Here is a 15553-nt window from a genome sequence, read left to right as displayed (position 1 = left end):
TGTCCACATACCTTTGACGCTGCTTCCCATTCGAACGACAATGCTCTAGGTATGACACAAATTTATTCATGCTTATGCGAATTTAGTTTATTGTTAGTAAAATTGCACCTCATTAGTTTGATAATTGAAATTATTTATGTATGTCCTCAGAAAAAGGCGGAAACATACGAGAATATTTGGAAAATTTGTTGAAGGCCTCTAATGTTCCGGACTTCGTTAGAAATAACCCTTTTTCATCGGATTAATTTTGTTTGTCGGTACATTATTTGAACATTCTTGTGTATTTATATTTTGGTGTGATTATATTGTGTGTATATTTTCATTAATTATTCCATATTTGCTTCTATGTGTACATATACATTTGAGTGTCTATACTTTTTTAATATATTGTAAAGTATCTATCCTTTTTATAAAAGTGTCTATACTTTTTTCACTGTGGAAAACATTAATTTAAGGTTATCTTTTGAGTGAGTTTTAAGATATTAATTTAGTAATTATAGGCGTCTAATGATTTTTTTTTACGTTACGATATATATTATTATTAAATTAAAAATTCTTAATATTTTTATAAAATATCAAAACAATCAAATAATTTTTGTGCAAATGAAATTATTAAATTAATATTGTAGGTGGAAAACATGAAACATACTTAAAAAAAATTGAAACATAAATTACATATCTTTAAAAAAAATATCGATCCTTTTTATAAAAAGTATGGACACTTTCAACATATTATAATAAAATAGGTAAATTTGCAATGCTATCGGTATAAATATACCGGTTTTATGCGTGAATAGGTCTACAACATGTATTGACACTTTTTAATATTGTGTCGGTACTTTATGTCCAGATTGGAAGAAAAATGTGTCGATACATTGTCAAAAAGTGTCGACATTTACACATCGGAACCCATAATTATAATGTAATAGATAATTTTGTAATATAACCGGTATAAATATACCAGTTTTATGCGCGAATAGGTCTACAACCTATATCGACACTTTTTAATATTGTGTCGATACTTTATGTCCAGATTGGAAGAAAAATGTGTCGATACGATTTAAAAAAGTGTCGACATTTACACATCGGAACCCATATTTATAATGTAATAGATAATTTTGTAATATAACTGGTATAAATATACCGGTTTTATGAGCGAATAGGTCTACAACCTATATCGACACTTTCTAATTTTGTGTCGGTACTTTATGTCCAGATTGGAAGAAAAATGTATCGATACCATTTAAAAAAGTGTCGGTAATTTTAAGTAACGCGGTTTTTCTTCCTTCATTCAAAATATTTATATGTACATACAATAGGAGTCATGTTGATACTTACGATATATTATATGGAGATCGTTGTCATTCCATTCCGTCTTCGAAAAAATCAGTTGATGTAGGCTGTGTGCTTGTACTCAAACTGAGCTTGACTTGAGGACATGTTAGTTTGTTATGTCCCTCACCGTTGCAGTACCCACATCGCCTAATTTTCTTCTCGACCTTGTTATTCGGCACTTCTTTTCGCTTGCGTTGTTTTCGTTGAGGGTCACGAACATTGTTTACTACAATGCTCTGGTTGACTGAATGATTCAAACCAAACGAGTTTTCTAATTCTTCTATTAGTTTTTTCATCTCATCTCTTGCGGTTTTGAAAGACTCGTCTGTCTTTGATGCAATGTAGCATAACCTACTTGAAGTTGAACGTAGAGCAGCGAACCTTGCCATTTGCATCACTTCTGGAGACACATTCAAATCAACATAGCTGGGTGCAGAAGCCTTCGCATCATTAGTCCACCTACTTTGAATCAAAGTCCCGGGCAAATATGTGTAGTCCAATTGCTTCAAAATGTGAAGTTGATGGCGACACGGAAGTCCAACGGTCTCGAATTTTTTGCAGGAGCAAATTAGAGTTTTCGTACGAGAATCAAAACTAATTTCAAATTTCCTATTTTTTTCTGCGTACTTTGACAAAATATAATGTTGACATTCATCTGATAAGGACTTAATCTCTGCCTCAATCCGGTACAATGTCTCCCGTATAAGTTCATCTTGGAACACACGAAAAGATTCGCGGGTAAAAATCGCAGTGGCATGGCTTTCAAGGTCGACCAGTTTTGTGATCTGGAAGGGCTTCGTATGGGAACTTAAGTAATCCGCTTTCAACTCGTTCATATGCATTCTACTAATTCCATCTTCAATTGCACAAACAACATCTAAATATGTCTTCTTGTGTTTCAGTGCAATAACTAGTGAAGCATTCATAGACTCGCACCTTTGTGTTGAGCGAATATTGGCAAAGAAATGACCGGTTAGATATGCTTGTGCCTATAAGTGTCGTGTATTTCCCTTCTCAATCACCCATGGATGCTTTTGGACGTTGAATTCTGAAACAACCGAACGCCATTGAATATCAAATTCCTTGGTTGTCCACCAGGAAGCCATACATTTTGAGAATGCTGCTGTAAACTTTGGGTCACCAATGTTAGCTTGTGCATTGCGAGAAAGATGCCAAGAACATAATCTGTGCTTAGCATAAGGGATAACAGATTTGATAGCCCTCTGTATTGCCCTATCCCCATCGGTTACAACGGAAATAGGTGATTTATGGCTTCTAAAAAATTCTGTAGCACCCACTCGAAAGATTGAGACGTCTCTTCAGCGATTATGGCAGTGGCAAACACAATTGTGTTATGGTGATGATTGACACCAACAATAGGCATAATTGGTCGACCATACAAATTATCTTTGTACGTTGTGTCGAATGCAATTACATCACCGAAGCATGTGTAATCCGATCTCGATGTAGAATCCGACCAAATAAGATTATACAATGCCCCCGATTCGTCTACCGAGTATGTCATAAAAAAACCCGGGATCATCATGTTTCTTATAATCAAAGTAGGCAATAAGCGCATTCACATCCCCATCGACGATTTCCTTTGCTTTACCTATTTGAAGTGCATTGTAGAGGTCTTTATGTGTAAATCCAACATTATGATAGCCCCCTGCCTGCTGCGTTAAATAGTTCATTACTTGTGACGTGCCAACACCGACCTCTTTCAATGTTGTTGCCTCATCGATATCAGCCTTACTTACAGCTCTATTAGAACGCATAAATGGTGTCATAGCAGTTGTGCACAATGCATGATTATGTTTCTGATCAGACTTACTTATAACCCACTGATCGTTTGTATTTGTTGCTGTAACTACGACTCTAGCCTTACATCCTGTTCTTGTGACTGGCGTATGAGCACGTTGACGATCAACAGTATTGACTTTTGATACTCGAAACCCTTCTTTGGAACAACAAAATTCTTGTGTCTTCACATTCCCTTCCACGTCAAGCCGTGTTGTTCCCTTACGTGCACTAAACCCATGTTCCCGTGCGAATCCCTTGTAAAAGTGCCAAGCTTGATCACGTGAACAGAAGAGCTGACCAACGAATCTGTCAGATTCATCAACATTATGTACTTCATGGCATTCCTCGGTTGGCTTAACATTGTCTACATCAGTATTATCCATGGAAAAAATTTTGTTGTGCAAGTTCAGTGCTCCAGGAGTTGATGGAGATGTAAGCAAAGGTTCATTTTGAACATGTTTCAGTCGTGCTGCTTTCAATAGGATGTGGCATTGGTAGTGGTAGTTAAAGGGTGGGTACAACATTAAATTTCCAGTACATATTTAGGTATGTACAATAACTACAAGTATATATTATCATTAAATTTAGGTATGTACAATAACTACATATTTAGGTATGTTTGTTAACTACATATTTAGGTATATACATCTTTTGAGTGAGTTTTAAGATATTAATTTAGTAATTATAGGCGTCTAATGATTTATTTTTTACGTTACGGTATATATTATTATTAAATTAAAAACAATAAACATATATATTACATATTTATTATTATCTTTGGTTAATGTTGTTAAATTTAAATTCTAAATATTATTTTATAAAATATCAAAACAATCAAATAATTTTTTGTGTAAATGAAATTATTAAATTAATATTGTAGGTGGAAAACATGAAACACTGTTAAAAAAATTGAAACATAAATTACATAACTTTTAAAAAAAATATCGATCATTTTTATAAAAAGTATGGACACTTTCAATATAATAGGTAAAAATATGATGTAATAAGTAGCGCTTATATAATGTAATAGGTATCGTTTATATAATGTAATAGGTAGTGCTTATATTGTAAAGTATCTATCCTTTTTATAAAAGTGTCCATACTTTTTTCACTGTGGAAAACATTAATTTAAGGTTATCTTTTGAGTGAGTTTTAAGATATTAATTTAGTAATTATAGGCGTCTAATGATTTATTTTTTACGTTACGGTATATATTATTATTAAATTAAAAACAATAAACATATATATTACATATTTATTATTATCTTTGGTTAATGTTGTTAAATTTAAATTCTAAATATTATTTTATAAAATATCAAAACAATCAAATAATTTTTTGTGTAAATGAAATTATTAAATTAATATTGTAGGTGGAAAACATGAAACACTGTTAAAAAAATTGAAACATAAATTACATAACTTTTAAAAAAAGTATCGATCATTTTTATAAAAAGTATGGACACTTTCAATATAATAGGTAAAAATATGATGTAATAGGTAGCGCTTATATAATGTAATAGGTATCGTTTATATAATGTAATAGGTAGTGCTTATATTGTAAAGTATCTATCCTTTTTATAAAAGTGTCCATACTTTTTTCACTGTGGAAAACATTAATTTAAGGTTATCTTTTGAGTGAGTTTTAAGATATTAATTTAGTAATTATAGGCGTCTAATGATTTATTTTTTACGTTACAATATATATTATTATTAAATTAAAAATTATAAATATTATGTTATAAAATATCAAAAATAATTTTTTGTACAAATGAAATTATTAAATCAAATAATTCAAATTGAAAATTAAACAACAAATCAATTAAACATTGTTGTGGGTACATTATTTGAACATTGTTATGGGTACATTATTTGGAAAAATAATGTTCCGGACTTTGTTAGAAATAACTCTTTTTCATTGGATTAATTTCGTTTTTGTTGGTACATTATTTGAACATTGTTATATATAAATTTGTTGTGTATGTATGTTTTGGTTTGATTATATTGTATGTATATTTTCATTCAGTTGAGATGAGTTATGTATAACAAAACAATCTATCTCTTCCATGTGAGTACTTTATTCCAACCATGTGACAAGTGTGACAACTCCATCAACTCACAACTCAGCTTATTGGAGTTTGAATTTAATTTCAATTTGAGTTTGAATTTCAATATATATTTCGGCCCACTATAAATATTAGCCCAAGCCAATATGCATGTTATCATTGATTATTTCTAATTTTAATTGTTTTTTTCCAACGTTTAACGCGAGGGAAACCCGACCATTGTTTTTTTGGTCAACTTTAAAGCGTCAGAAACGTTTCGGGCGTATGATCTGGGTGGTATACAAGAATGTAACAAATAGCAACTAAAATCATAAGTCCGAAATGCTTCTGAGTACCACCCAAATCATAAGTCCGAAATACTTCCGATGCTCATCAAAATCCAAAGCTCATATGGTGCAAGCAAAAGAAAATCCAAATCCAAATCTCTATGATGCCAAGCAAAAGGAAATCAAAATCTACAACTTGAGTTTGAACATTGATATGATATGTTCAGTTGTTATCATGTTGGGATTTTCTCGTTTTTGATTGCTTGGATAGTTGTTCTCTTGCTTCTTCAAGTGTCCTTAGCTTGTAATTTATAGCTTGGAATGTTTGATGTTGTATATTATTATTAAATTAAAAAAAAAAATATATATTACATATTTATTATTATCTTTGATTTGTTTTAAATTTAAATTCTAAATATTATTTATAAATATCAAAACAATCAAATAATTTTTTGTGCAAATGAATTATTAAATTATATTGTAGGTGGAAAACATGAAACACTGTTAAAAAAATTGAAACATAAATTACATAACTTTAAAAGAAGTATCGATCCTTTTTATAAAAAGTATGGACACTTTCAATATATAAGTAAAAATATGATGTAATAGGTAGCTTATATAATGTAATAGGTATCGTTATATAATGTAATAGGTAGTGGTTATATTGTAAAGTATCTATCCTTTTATAAAAGTGTCCATACTTTTTCACTGTGGAAAACATTAATTAAGGTTATCCTTGAGTGAGTTTTAAGATATTAATTTAGTAATTATAGGCGTCTAATGATTTTTTTTACGTACGATATATATTATTATTAAATTAAAAATTCTAATAATATTTTATAAAATATCAAAACAATCAAATATTTTTTGTGCAAATGAAATTATTAAATTAATATTGTAGGTGAAAAACATGAAACCTATTAAAAAAATTGAAACATAAATTACTAACTTTAAAAGAAGTATCGATCTTTTTATAAAAAGTATGGACACTTTCAATATAATAGGTAAAAATATGATGTAATAGGTAGCGCTTATATAATGTAGGTAGCGTTTATATAATGTATAGGTAGTGCTTATATTGTAAAGTATCTATCCTTTTTATAAAAGTGTCTATACTTTTTCACTGGAAAACATTAATTTAGGTTATCTTTGAGTGAGTTTAAGATATTAATTTAGTAATATAGGCGTCTAATGATTTATTTTTTACGTTACGATATATATTATTATAAATTAAAAATTCTAAATAATATTTTATAAAATATCAAAACAATCAAATAATTTTTTGTGCAAATGAATTATTAAATATATTGTAGGTGGAAAACATGAAACACTATTAAAAAAAATTGAAACATAAATTACATAACTTTAAAAGAAGTATCAATCTTTTTTATAAAAAGTATGGACACTTTCAATATAATAGGTAAAAATATGATGTAATAGGTAGCGCTTATATAATGTAATAGGTAGCGTTTATATAATGTAATAAGTAGTGCTTATATTGTAAAGTATCTATCATTTTTATAAAAGTGTCCATACTTTTTTCACTGTGGAAAACATTAATTTAAGGTTATCTTTTGAGTGAGTTTTAAGATATTAATTTAGTAATTATAGGCGTCTAATGATTTATTTTTTACGTTACGATATATATATTATTATTAAATTAAAAATTCTAAATATTATTTTATAAAATATCAAAACAATCAAATAATTTTTTGTGCAAATGAAATTATTAAATTAATATTGTAGGTGGAAAACATGAAACACTATTAAAAAAAATTGAAACATAAATTACATAACTTTAAAAGAAGTATCGATCCTTTTTATAAAAAGTATGGACACTTTCAATATAATATAATGTAATAGGTAAATTTGCAATGCTATCGGTATAAATATATCTGTTTACTTATAAAATAGGTAAATATAAGCGCTACCTATTACATTATATAAACGCTACCTAGTATGTTATTGTACTTTATAATATTTCTAGTTAAATAACATAACATAACCGGTCTAAATTTTAACCGGTCACTTATTTAACCGGTCACGCCGTATATTAACCGTTTTTTAAGCACCGCACCGTAAAACTACCCCTATTTTGATGTACAAGAAAGAATATTGACATAGCATACCAAAAGAGCACAAGTACCAAGGAAAAAACGAACATTAGCTTTCATTCACTTTGGGATATTCTAAAACTTTTAGATAATTTATTTATATAAAATTAAATTTTGGAAATCAGTCTCAAGAATTCATAATTAAACGCGAAAACTACATTAATTGTAAGATATTACAAACCCTAAATAGCTTCAGGTTACTTCTATTTTTTGAAGCTGAAGATGCTTTCTTACACTGTCCAGGCTATGGTCGTCTCCTAAGTGCAGAAAATGAACCCCCGACAGAATTAGACAAAAAAAATCCAAAATTTATTTTCAAGTCTTCAATTTCAACCAAGACCAGAGCCAGTCCCGGAAACCGACCTCATTAGTGGATGGTTAAGGGTAGGTTGAGCATTCCCCCGAGGAGTTGAACATGACATTAGGAGGAGCTGATGTGGATGATTGCATGGCTGTGAGGGGCATCCTCGGACCCATTGGAAACATTGGTTGGCGTTGCATGAATGACATCTGAGGATGTACTGGTTGGTTGTTGGCATACCCAGAAATGCTCGGCGGCGAAGGCAAGGCTGACATTACCTGTTGCATGTTGTTGATGTTATTGTTAACCATGGGAGAAGAAACCCCAGGTAGACTAATTTGTGAAGTGACTCCAGCAGGTCCGAATCGAGATGATATAACGTGAGCCCTCTCAGCAGCAAACCTTTGCCTAGTTTTCTCCACTTGTTCACATTCCTTCACGAGTAATGTTTCAACTTCAGCGAACTGCTTCAGCTTCAGCTCCAATCTCTTCAACTGAGATGCAGATTGAAGAAAGTTTATCTACTATCTATAATACAAAATGAAAGGAGAGAGAAAAAATAGGAAGTATCGGAATTTCTGAGTACGACAACTTGAAGGAAGCATGAATGAAAAGCATTTCACTAGATTTATCAACATCCCAGAAAGGAACTCAGGACTCCAGTATTCAACGCTACATGGAAGAGGGGGGTGGACAGATGTATGAGTAGGATTACTCGACGTACTCCTATAAACCATGTCTGAATATGAATTCTGAGTACGACAACTTGAAGGAAGCATGAATGAAAAGCATTTCACTAGATTTATCAACATCCCAGAAAGGAACTCAGGACTCCAGTATTCAACGCTACATGGAAGAGGGGGGTGGACAGATGTATGAGTAGGATTACTCGACGTACTCCTATAACCATGTCTGAATATGCATCAGATATAGGTGTTGGACTTAAGTACTTCAAGGGAAACGAAGGGTCAATGAGTGTAACAGATATGTGAATCATTTCAGGAACCAAACAAACAAGTAAACTTCAACTTAGAAGCTGCATCCATAGAAGATTGAAGGTAAAGACCGATATAGAACACGTAGCCTATAAACGGATCTCGACAGGTATAGAACTTCTCAGTTAGTCCTTCAAATTTTAGACATCCCTAAGGATGAGTTTATAGTTTCAAAAGCAAATGCGTGCACCTTTGGCTTTTCTTTTCTTTTTTCCCCATTGTCCAGGCTAAATAACAAGGGTATGTCGTATGCGAGTTAATGCAACATTAAGTGGCTGAGCACTTTACCGGGAATATATGGCTGAAAAAACAGACACGTGAAAAAGACGAGAAAAATACCTGATGATTTATGATGTTAGCTGATAACCTTTGAATTTCTCGTTCCTCATGATCTGCAAAAAGTTTTGCCTTCATAGCTGCAGCTGCTATGCCAGCTTTGGAAGCAGCTTTAACTTTTTCAGCAGATGGTGGATGAATCTCAGCCTCGTTTTGACCAAATGAACCTTGTATTGCTGAGTTCTCTGAATTTTTTTACAGAAAAATAATTTAAAACGCATAGCACTAATATGTGAGAATAAAAGGAACTAAAATAAGTGAAATCAGTGTAGGTTAAATTTATGGCCTACCTTTTTTATGAACGGGAACCATGAAAACCACCTTCTCCAGCATGTACATTCTCTGTATTCATCCTTCATGGTTCAAAATGGACAATAATTAACAAATTAACATGCAATATTTTGATAAAAAAGCGATAGGTTGGTCCAATCCAATCCCATCCAAGCAATGACATGCTCAAATAGTCAATCCACATGATCTTCATAGTTGGATAGAAGCCACAGTAAGTGCATAAAAGTGATACTAAAGAGGAACCTCATAATAATAGCATTCAGTGTTTTTTGGAATCACAAGGTTATGCACTAACCTATTACCATGCCCGAAACTTTCTTTATGTCCATCTTCGGCCAATGCTGCCAAGGATGCATGCGCACAGGCAGCAGCAACTCTTGGTCCAACAGCAGATGCCAAAAATGCAACCTAGAAAATTTTCACGTGTTAGACTCATGCATGAAAAAAAAAGTTAGCAATACCAAGAGATTAAGATTGAGTAAAATTGCATCACTATCTCAGCCCTCAGGGGAAAAAGTTTAGCTCTTCCATTTTTAAGAAGAAATTTTCAAAACAAAATAAATGGTGCCCAATTTGGATCCATCTTTGCAGTACCAGGAAACCCATCTTTGCATTTTCATCACAATTTCAATATTGTTGAAATTATGTTTTCATAAATAAAGGTTCCTAATTGAAAACAACTTTAAGAAGCGATCAAACCCTCACCAACTTCTTAATTTTTTTTTGGATCCATTTACATTTTTTCTGGTCTCAAATGCCTCTTGCAATAAGGAAATCGTACTTGAACATGACCTTGACATAAGATCAAAAACTTTCACTATTTGTCAGACCAAAAAGATAAAAAGGTAATTCCAATATTACCACTTCCATCTTCCCTGTTTTTATTGTGCCTAAATATGTTACTACAATTCCAGAGAAAAACATAAAAATGCAATTATTTAAAACTTAAAATTGAGGGCATTACATGAGAATAAACAATATCTGATCCAATGCTCACACTCCACAGTGGTATATGCACAATTACAAATCATAAATGAAAAAGCATTAAAGACTACTGAGGTGTCTAGCATACCATAGCCATAACTGGATTCCCAGAATTAGCAAAAGGAAGCTTGCATTCTGAATCTGAATCTTGAAGGCTGGGCCCTGAAAAGAAGGCAAAAATTAGATTAAAGGTTTACAAGCATAACATCTTAATTTCCATGGTGGGTAGTCTCCCTAAGTAAATAAATAACCTGGTAGACTCCCATTCATGTTTGAGTGCAATTTTTGGGTGTCTCCATTTGAAACAATCGTTGACTTGGGCATGCTTGGAACTTCCAATTTTTCCAACAGGACATCCTCCATGGGTAGACGTAGAAAATGAAGTATGCATTGTGCTTTTGACTTGGTGCCAACATGCTCAGCTATTTCATTCCAGTTTTCATTGTAAATTTCCATTGCCTCAAGCAACAGTAATGTTTCCTGGTCAGTCCAACTATCACCATCTAGGTCCTCATAATCTTTTGTTGAATCTACCCTAACAAAATCTATGCTTGAGTGACCAGAAACAAATCTCCCATCATGGAAGCAATTAGAGCACAGCAATGCATCAACCTGTTAATGAACCAAAATAGAAACAAATGAGTATCATTACCACCAATATTTAGGTAACTCAACATCTTGAAAGAAAAATTTACAAAAATCCATCAGTAAATGTTAATGTACAAACTTGACATTTCAGAGTCCAGGTACAGCACTCAGCTCCACTACAAGTCCTCGTCCAATTTATCCCTTTTATACTAGAAACAAAAGCAATGTTCACCTCATGATTCTATCTTCTGAATATTTTTAAACAAGTATTTATTAAGATATTATCTAACTGATTTTTCATAATTTGAATCTCACATTATTCCTTATTGCTATCATCAGTTATTACATCCAAAATACACCACAAAGAAACCTAAACCACTCACTGAATATAAAGCCAAGCCAAATATCAACCCCAAATACACCCCAAAATGCACCTCAAACAGTCAATTCGTGCTCAGAAAAAAACCAAAATTTCAAGCCAAGCCTCTACGTCTGCTTTCTAAACCACATCTCCTAGTTCATAGTTACTAAAAGTGCAAGCTTAAGAAAGAAAATTAATTCACTATAAATGAGGATAAAGATTGTTATTTGTTCCTTTCATGACCACCAAAATCAAATAAAAAACCACATAGTAACCTCTCACCACATAAAAAATATACTCTCAGCAACTTTCACTCCATAAAGACAGATTAATGCAACTGCTTCCTTTCTGTTAATGACTATAATCAGATAGGAAAGAGTTTTAGATAATCCATGTATAGATCCCAGTTCTTCCAACTTTACTGAACTGCATCTAGAGATCATTAAATTGTTTAAAAATGGTAGCTATAGCAACCTCCAATAGAAAATTTCCCAAAAACTAAAGTATTAAAGTTTTACCAGACAATTAACATTTAGGATGTTATGCGCATGTACCAATGGTTTTAAAAAAGTATATATTGTTAGATGAAGACTCAAAGATTCGTTTGAGCTAGGAAGTCGACATGCTGATATATTGAAGCCTTAAGGGGTTTCCTCTGGGAACATCTAGAATGGAATTATTTTTCTCCAAAACCTGTAAGAAGACCAGTACTTAAACACCAGAATCTTATTCCTTCAAATATGTTAATTCTGAGTATGTTTCATATCAAGCATACCTCAATGTTTTTTTAATATTAAATGGTCCTAATTCAATTTGTTTTCAGCAGTTCACTAATTTTAAGGAAAAAAGCATAGATATGCAGCAAGATATTTGTTGGATGAACAATGGGAATAATAAGGATCATTAAGACTGATCATAAAATAAGAAAAATTAACAGAAAAAAAATCACATACATCCTTCTGCGACCGATAAAATAATGTGGAAACAGGCTGCGAACATGAAGTGCAATTGTTTTTTCATAAATGCACTCTCGTATTCTGCTGTCCAAGTCAGAGAAATCATCACGGTATGGCAATGATGAATAAACATCAGCTACCTTAAGCCTACATTTTGGCTTGTCGAATCTGATCAAGCTATCAATAGACTTTAAAGCAGCTGATGGCACATGAACCTCACCATTTGGTTCCTCCCTCAAGTAGGACCCAGCATTCCATGGATTGTGACATGATGCAGCTGCACAATAGTTGATAATTCCCCAATGATCAAGAAACCGAACAATTCGAGTTAAATCCTCTCTGCTGATTCCATCTATCAACCCTTGACAATCAGAAACTGTAATTCTCTTTTCTGGATTGTCCATATACTTGGCAACAATGTGGTTTCTACATTCCATATATTTTTCTGGCATGTGTTCAGGAGATTTTCCAGAGAAAAAATGTGGCACAACTTGTCTTTCCAGTCGATGCACTGTAGCTGGTGAAAACCAATCTGCTCACAAGGGAATCCCAAAAATATAACTAAATATTAATACACAACTAAGAAAAAAATGTGCAAGCAAAGGTCATTGCTGAACAAAAAAGAATTTGAGGTGCAAATATCTTGTTCACACTCTTTAAGTGACATACATAACATTAAACTCAATTCAAGTAAATAGAACGGACCCAAGTGCAATTTGCTTAACTTCTACTTTAGCTTAGATTGCATTTCTCACCCGAATTAAACCAAAACCTCTTATAGAATATAGAGTCCAACTAAAATCAAGCAAAATAAAAAGTAGTATAAAGTTCCACAATCAAATACAGTACGGTACACAAGTATACACTTTCCCAATCCCACCAGACTTCTCCACCATTGCGTCTTAACATACAAGCAAGCAAATGAAACATATAGTCACAAACTATAACAAGGTTACGTTCACTAACAGCATTTGACAACAGCCAAACCTTTCAAACTCTTAAAACCTATTAACAGCAACAGTGTGTAATCTCATGAAAAATAAACCAGGAGTTGTCCTTTGAAACTCAAGAGTTATCTATAGATTATTGTTTTTCCTTCGCCCTAATTAGACTAGGAACTGAAACCAGGTGAAAAAAATCAAAGCATAGAGATATGAAAGAAAGAGAGGAACTGAACCTGAATGCATTGGCAGGACATGAACCCTACTCCCAAACCTCTTAATAACGCCACGCCCTTCCATTATCGGAGGAGGTGTAATCACATACTTCTCCGGTTCAACAACAGGAGCTTCAGTTGAAACCGCCTGTAACTGCCCGTAAGAAACATTCTCCAAAACCGCCAAAGCCCCCTGCTGGTGGACCTTGCTATCCCCAACCATGCCCGCCCGTTCAGCCGCCACGATCGCCAATACAGAACCATGAGGGCGGTTCACGGCTCGCTTCACCACGGCGGGGAACTCTGAGATGCGAACTCCTCCATCAGCCAAAACATCAATCTCTCCGGACCCCGCAAAAGAAGGTTCCGTAAATCCTCCGGCAGCATCTTCGCCGGAGTTGTTATCACGGTGATTGTCGATCTCGTCGTTATTTTTATCTTCTTCTTCAACATCTTCCTCCAGAACCGCATCGTTATCTTCTTGGAGATGTTTGGGCCTCCGGTCTCGCTTCCGCCGCTTCCATCGTCCTCGACCATCTGCTGAAATAAAAATTAACGCATTAATTTAAATTTAAATCACAGAAAAAGGGATTTTTAGGAGTGAAGAGTTAAAAGAGAGAGATTGCCTGAATGAGAAGAAGCTGGCATTGGTTTTGAATAATCGAGAGAGGGAATTTAGAGAGAGAGAAATGCGGAGAAATTGTGGGGTCGAATTGACGGAAAGAAGAGAATGGGGAATTTCAGGAGAGGGAAGGAAGGGCAAACACTGACTCACTGAGCCAGCCAATAATACTAATTATATTATAAATTAAATATACGATATTAAGGATTTTTATTTTTTCTTTATCCCACTCCTTCCTTAGACTCGGCCGATAAATTGGGGATCTACTATACATATTTAATTCGATATTCTCTTTATTTTTTAACAGTTTAATTTGATTAATATGTTTATTTAATTTTAATCTAAGTAAATTAACATTCATCTATAAATAAATATGTTAGTTAAAACTAAAATCAAAATATGATATTGTATTAAGAGTTTTGAGAATAATGCAAAACCCTAGCGTTCAAAGGTTGAATGATGGTGGCCCGACGGCGGATCATTCCCTTATTCCGCCCAAAGAACTGGTGCGGAGTCGGTTGCGATGGAAGGAGTCAATATAGAAGTTTTGATTGCGTTGGAGAGGCCAGGATCGCCAATAGAGAATGAATGGGCAGTCAAGAAAGGAAGGAATGAGGATGGTGATATGGGTCGTGACATGATAGTGGTGGATACTATGGGAGAATCTGATAAAATCAGTAAGATGGCTGAGTCTGAAGGGGGAGACAACACAGGCAGAATGTCGTATGCAGGTGCAGTATCGAGAGGCTCTAAGGACAGGGTTTCGGATTATGTACCGAGTTTAACTGAAGTAGTGGTGGAAGAGGGGGAAGTGAAAATGGATACTTCTGAACCGATTCCATCGGTTGAATTTTCGGAGAAAGTTCATGAAAGGATTGATCAAAGTATGCGCAGATCAGTCATAGTTCGTCTGCTTGTACGCAAGATTGGTTACAAAACATTGCTGAATCGAATCAATCAGCTCTGGAAACCTAAGGGCAAATTCCAGGTAGTTGACCTGGATAATGATTATTATGTAGTGATTTTTACGAATGAAGAAGACTAAGGGTGCTTACGAATGGTTCGTGGACGGTGTATGGAAGTTATTTGACTGTACAACCGTGGAGTATACCTTTTCCACGGCCGAGATGTTCCCTTCGCAAGTTATCGTATGGGTGCGTATTCCTAGATTACCCTATCGGTATTATTCGAAGGCGCTATTCCGGCACATTGTTGTTGTTATTGGAAAGGTTGTTAAAATAGATTACAAGACTTCGGCGGGAGACCGTGGAAGATTTGCTAGATTGGCGGTCATGGTTAACTTAAACAAACCTCTTATCCCGATTATTCGGATTGATGGTATTGTTCGAAAGTTAGAATACAAGGGACTTCAACAGATTTGT

General features: G+C 33.6%; 1 pseudogene; it reads right to left on the bottom strand.

Annotated features, from left to right (window-relative positions):
* Positions 1–7618: 7618 nt before the first annotated feature.
* LOC120157675 lies at positions 7619–14337 on the bottom strand (annotated as a pseudogene).
* Between the last annotated feature and the right edge of the window lie 1216 nt (positions 14338–15553).

This window comes from Hibiscus syriacus, unplaced genomic scaffold, assembly GCF_006381635.1.
Source record: "Hibiscus syriacus cultivar Baekdansim isolate YM2019G1 unplaced genomic scaffold, ASM638163v2 tig00111273_pilon, whole genome shotgun sequence".
Taxonomy (NCBI): domain Eukaryota; kingdom Viridiplantae; phylum Streptophyta; class Magnoliopsida; order Malvales; family Malvaceae; genus Hibiscus; species Hibiscus syriacus.
This window is presented reverse-complemented; position numbering and strand designations above follow the sequence as displayed.